Below are 6327 nucleotides of genomic sequence, written 5' to 3'. Positions count from 1 at the left end.
TAAAGGCTGAAATGTAAAGTTTATCATTTTATAAAACTTTTTGTGTTTGCGAAAACTTGTATCTGAGCTGTAAATTATGCTTTTTACAGTAATTTTACAGTTTAATATGGTACTATAGACATTGCCCTACCCCGCTCATATGGTATTAATTTTATTTGTGAAGGTCTTAAAAAGGTCTTAAATTTGAGCTTAAAAATCCTGCAGAAACCCTGAGCTCAGCTATACATAATTTATGATAAAGCAAAAAAGATCAAACCCAAAAATACACAAAAACACCACAAAATATTAAAAGCACATCTATACAGGTGTTTTCAAGCAACATTTAAAAACAGACACACATTCAGATGATCTAATATCCACTGCCAACCTATTCTAAAGTTTTGGAGCCCTCACTGCAAATGCCCTATCTGCTTTTGTTTTATATCTAGTTCTTGGAACTGCCAGCAATTCATTAAAAGAAGATAAGACATCTCCCTGTTTCGTACGGTCTCAGAAGCTCAGCTAAATACAAAAGTGCCAAGCCGTTTAAAGCTTTATATGTCAATAAAAAAATCTTAAAATCAATCCTAAAATAAACAGGTAGCCAATGTAAAGAAGCTAAAACAGGTGTAACTGTGCGTTCACACCGCCGCCGGCGAGAGTGTCAAAAATCGCTCTGGCAGCCCTGCCATCAACGCTGTAGAAAGATTTGTGGACACTCTGACGGTCTGACATAGATCGAATGCTTATCTTGTAAAGGGGCCGCAAAGCAAACAAGCATTTTGATCTTGTGCAGACTGACCACAAGGAGGGTAACGTTATAAGTTAACCTCATTAAATATCAGAATGAGCTTTATCAGAATCAGAATGAGCTTTATTGCCAGGTATGTTTACACACGCCACGCAGCCATCCATCAGCGTCGGCGCCATCTTATATTGTTGTGGACTAAGTATTAAGATCCTTTACCTAATAATGTATAAAGCACTAATACCACACTGTAAAAATACTCTGATACAAGTAAAAGTCCTGCATTGAAAATGTTACTTAAGTAAGTATAATCAGGTATAAACATTACTTAATGTACATATAATCAGGAAAATTTATTTAAAGGTTTAAAAGTGAACTGGAACTGAACTGAATATATTTATTATATCATTAGATTATTATTCCTATAACGTTAATGCACATCAGCAACTCACTTTATGTCCCTGTACGCAAACAGGGACACGTCCTAGATTATTGGGAAACCCGCCACAGCAATAATCAACATCTCCTCCATTTTGCTTGGGAACTAATGTGGTCGGAACCAAAGTTTACAGGGCTGCATTCTCTGGAATCCTCTCAAGCGGCGGACTTCTACGTTCCGATTGGTTGCCGCCAAACCGCATCATCGCTCATTACCATAAAATTGACCTGATTTCAACTCTCCTTGACACCCTCGCCGTCCAAGATGCGCCGTGCCGCTGCTCGACGCCGGCTCACATTGAAAATGAATGACTTCCGGCCACTTTGACGCTCTCGACAGCAGCGGTGTGAACGCACAGTAATATGATGAAATAACTTTGTTTGTGTCAATAATCTGGCTGCAGCATTCTGCACTAATTGTAAGCGCAATAAATTACGATGATTCAAAGAAGAAAACAAGGCATTACAATAGTCAAGACAGGAAGAAATTAAAGCATGAATAAGCTTCTCTGTATCATTAAAATTCAAAAACAAGACTGAACCAACTTCTTGACATGAAATTCAAAGTTTAAATTCGTATCAAAATAAACACCCAGATTTCTTACTACCTGCCTAATATTCGGAAAAAACCAAGATTTTGATTTTTTTTGCTCAAGCTCTGACCAATTATCAATGATCAATTATCAGTATTTAACTGTAGAAAGTTTAAAGCCATCCAATTTTTCAGGCAGATTAGATCCAGAGTAAAATGGCCAGGCTTCAGATTTATAGAGTGGCAAGCTAACAGCTTTGACCCGAAAAAAACAGGAGAGAGCAGGAACAAGAGGAGTGAATTAAAGTAATGTTCTTTCAGCACACAGGCTTCATCTCTCGTTCCTACCATAGACAGACAGCTGTGTGTAAGAATCAAGAAGCACTGTTGTTATTGTAACTAGAATTATAAGTATTACAAATCTTTTTCATTACTTTGTTAAAGCTGAAATATAATATAAAATGAAATATAAAAATATTAATATTAGATGAAAAATGTAAATGAACAAAATTTAGTTCCCTTGGCAACTAACCAAAATAAAATAAGTTTAAGTACTAAAAATTAAATGACTAAAATGAAAACTGAAAGCCAATGAAAAAATGAAAGCCAAATAGATTTTTATTTTATTTTAAACTAATAAAAATGAAAAAAAGCACATAATACAATTATTAAAACAAAGTAAAATTTAAATGAAAACTGAAAATATAAAAATCAAACCTAATTCAAAATATTAATGATATATAGTATATAGTATGCTATAATAGTATAATATATATAAATATTATAAATATATAAGGCTGTCAAGAAGTAAGCACCTTGCCAGACAAACAACAAAAAATGTTTCTTACCTACCAAGAAAATGCATTTTGCATTATTATTATTCATTTTCAAGATTTTAACACTTTTATTTAATTTTACAATTTTTATTATTAACTAGTGTACTACCGAAGTAGTACAATTATTTTTTACAATATTTAACGGGAAAAGATTACAAATTTGTGCATTTAAAAACTTTAGCAAATAACAAGAGCCATAATAAAAAAATTGTAAAGCCATTATAATATTTTCCGTAGAACTATGACAGTTTTTAAAATGGTCCCCTAAGTTTCCCTAAAAAAAACACACACACACACACATTTTATTTATAAAAATAATTGTATTTGGGACTCTTTTCTAAGATTTCTAAATTTCACCAAGTTTTAGTAAACAAGTTCACTTGAGGGTGTGACCTTGACGTTTTTCTGGTTAAGTTCAGGAATTCAGTGTTCACCGCAGTCATGTCTCACAAAAACAGTTTATCACAAGAATAAACTGAGTCTAATTACCCATAAAAGCAGCGAGAATGACCAAGAAACTCAGAGAACAAAGGAAACGTCGAACTGTTTCTGTTCAAATGCTGCTGATGCTACAAGCAGGAAGGGATCAGCAGTCTTTGGGCTGACAATTAAAAAGCCACAAGTCCTTTATACCACAGCCCTGGTATTTCCTCTTTCTTTAAAAGTGAAGGTGGCTGCGGTAACAGGAGACATGTAGAGTTTGCACACTGATTGCCACTCTGTCTCTGTTTTCAATTACTCGATCCTCAAGAGCAGGAAAACACCCCAAAACTCTTGCATGATGACGCAACTCAGTCTCAGATGAAGCAGTAAATGTGATTATGAGTGGTTTCACATGTACAAACCATTTTACATTGATCTGTGGTGCTCAAGTTCGAATCCAGCTTGCAACATTTCCAATTCCTCCTTTAGTTCCTAAACATTTCCTGTCCTAACTATATTTACTTTTCAATAAAAGTGACAGAAAGGTCAAACATTTTGAAACTGAACACTAAGATGCAGAGGTGGGGGCAAGTCACACATGTTCAAGTCTCAAGCAAGTCTCAAGTCCCTACCATCAAGTCTCAAGCAAGTCTCAAGTCCCTACCATCAAGTCTCAAGCAAGTCTCAAGTCACAGTACAAACAAATCAAGCAAGTCAAGTCAAGTCAGTGGCTCACCTCAAGCAAGTCAAGTCGAGTCCTGCTAAGGATCAAGTCAAGTCAAGTCACAGTATCAAACAGGAACAAATATTTTTTTGCCACACGACCTTATTAATTTTTCCTCAGAAATTAACTTAATTATACATTTTAAATAATAATGTTTTAAATATAACATTTTGAATATAGGCAAAATACTACTTTGTATACCGCTAAAGTCTGTAATTGAGAAAATATTGATAAAAATACAAGATAAAAATATGTATCTCATATTTATGTTATATTGAGTTTGACCATCCTAGGAGACAGATAATATTTAACAGATGTTGGAAAATTATTTTGCACTAAATATATCCAGCGAAGACTGGGATTCAGTCTGGGAGCACGCTAAATAATATGCAATGCTGACTACAAATCACCCCTTATATCAGAAATAAAATGGACCCAAAATTTTCATCGGATATAGACACCCTATTTGGATTGTTTCTTTCACTTTGCATGACATTGTTCCATGCCTACATTGTTCTTGAAAACTATTGTCATGGCTCAAAACAAGAAGCCTATTGCTGTTAATGTGCATGTATCTTCCCCTGTAACTTATTGATTTCTTTGATTTTATAATAAGAACTAAATTGACAGCTATGCATTTAAGGCTATGATAGGCCTACTCTATGGCATTAATGCCGCCAGTAAGTGGTGGCAAATCACTGCTTTATCACAGAAGCGTTCATTGAACTGATTCATTCTAAACAGTTGATTCGTTCATGAACAAGCAAGAATGGGCCACTGAATCACTCAACCGGTTCGTTCAAATCCCTGGATTCGTTCAGTATTGCTTAGAGACGCGCGTAACTCTTACTGTGCGTTCACACCGCCGCCGTCGAGAGCGTCAAAAATCGCTCTGGCCGCCCTGCCAACAACGCTGTAGAAAGATTTGTGGACGCTCTGACGTAGATCGAATGCTTATCTTGTATTTAAAGGGGACGCAAAGCAAACAAGCTTGTTGATCTTGTGCAGACTGACCACAAGGAGGGTAACGTTATAAGTTAACCTCATTAAATATTGTTGTGGACTAAGTATTAAGATCCTTTACCTCATAATGTATAAAGCACTAATACCACACTGTAAAAATACTCTGATACAAGTAAAAGTCCTGCATTGAAAATGTTACTTAAGTAAGTATAATCAGGTATAAACATTACTTAATGTACATATAATCAGGAAAATTTATTTAAAGGTTTAAAAGTGAACTGGAACTGAACTGAATAATTATACTATTATTTATTATGTCATTAGATTATTATTACTATAACGTTAATGCACATCAGCAACTCACCAGGAACACCAACAATCTCAGAGTCAGACACCTTGGTCCACGCATCATTTTTTTTATTTATGTCCCTGTACGCAAACAGGGACACGTCCTAGATTATTGGGAAACCCGCCACAGCAATAATCAACATCTCCTCCATTTTGCTTGGGAACTAATGTGGTCGGAACCAAAGTTTACAGGGCTGCATTCTCTGGAATCCTCTCAAGCGGCGGACTTCTACGTTCCGATTGGTTGCCGCCAAACCGCATCATCGCTCATTACCATAAAATTGACCTGATTTCAACTCTCCTTGACACCCTCGCCGTCCAAGATGCGCCGTGCCGCTGCTCGACGCCGGCTCACATTGAAAATGAATGACTTCCGGCCACTTTGACGCTCTCGACAGCAGCGGTGTGAACGCACAGTAATATGATGAAATAACTTTGTTTGTGTCAATAATCTGGCTGCAGCATTCTGCACTAATTGTAAGCGCAATAAATTACGATGATTCAAAGAAGAAAACAAGGCATTACAATAGTCAAGACAGGAAGAAATTAAAGCATGAATAAGCTTCTCTGTATCATTAAAATTCAAAAACAAGACTGAACCAACTTCTTGACATGAAATTCAAAGTTTAAATTCGTATCAAAATAAACACCCAGATTTCTTACTACCTGCCTAATATTCGGAAAAACCCAAGCTCAATTTGATTTTTACTCAAGCTCTGACCAATTATCAATGATCAATTATCAGTATTTAACTGTAGAAAGTTTAAAGCCATCCAATTTTTTTAATCTATTTAACATGCTTGAAGGTCATCAAGACAATTCAGATCCTTGGAACTCAATGATAAGTATAACTGTAAGTCATCTGCATAACAGTGAACATTTTTATTATGTTTTCGGATTACAGCACCTAATGGAAGCATGTAAATTGAAAATAAAATTGGTCCGAACAGGGATCCCTGTGGAACTCCACATACAACTTCAGAGCGTTGGGATACTTCATCTGCAACTGACACTACAAATGTCCTATTTAACAAATAAGACACAAACCAATCCAACGCTGTCACCGAAACCCCAACCCATGTTTTTAACGTAGTAATTAAAATAGAATGGTCAACTGTATCAAAAGCTGCAGTCAAATCTAATAAAACTAAAACTGAACATTCACCAGCATCCTCTTCAATAAATCAATCATTAGTCACTCATAAAAGAGCAGTTTCAGTACTATGGTCTGCTCTAAAACCAGACTGAAATTTCTCAAAAATGTTATTCTCATTAACGACCTTCAACAATTGCTTGGCTACTGCCTTTTCTATTATTTTTTAAATAAAAGGTAGTT

Source organism: Sinocyclocheilus rhinocerous, unplaced genomic scaffold (assembly GCF_001515625.1).
Source record: "Sinocyclocheilus rhinocerous isolate Xijiao unplaced genomic scaffold, SAMN03320098_v1.1 scaffold2870, whole genome shotgun sequence".
In the NCBI taxonomy this organism is placed as follows: Eukaryota; Metazoa; Chordata; class Actinopteri; order Cypriniformes; family Cyprinidae; genus Sinocyclocheilus; species Sinocyclocheilus rhinocerous.
This window is presented reverse-complemented; position numbering follows the sequence as displayed.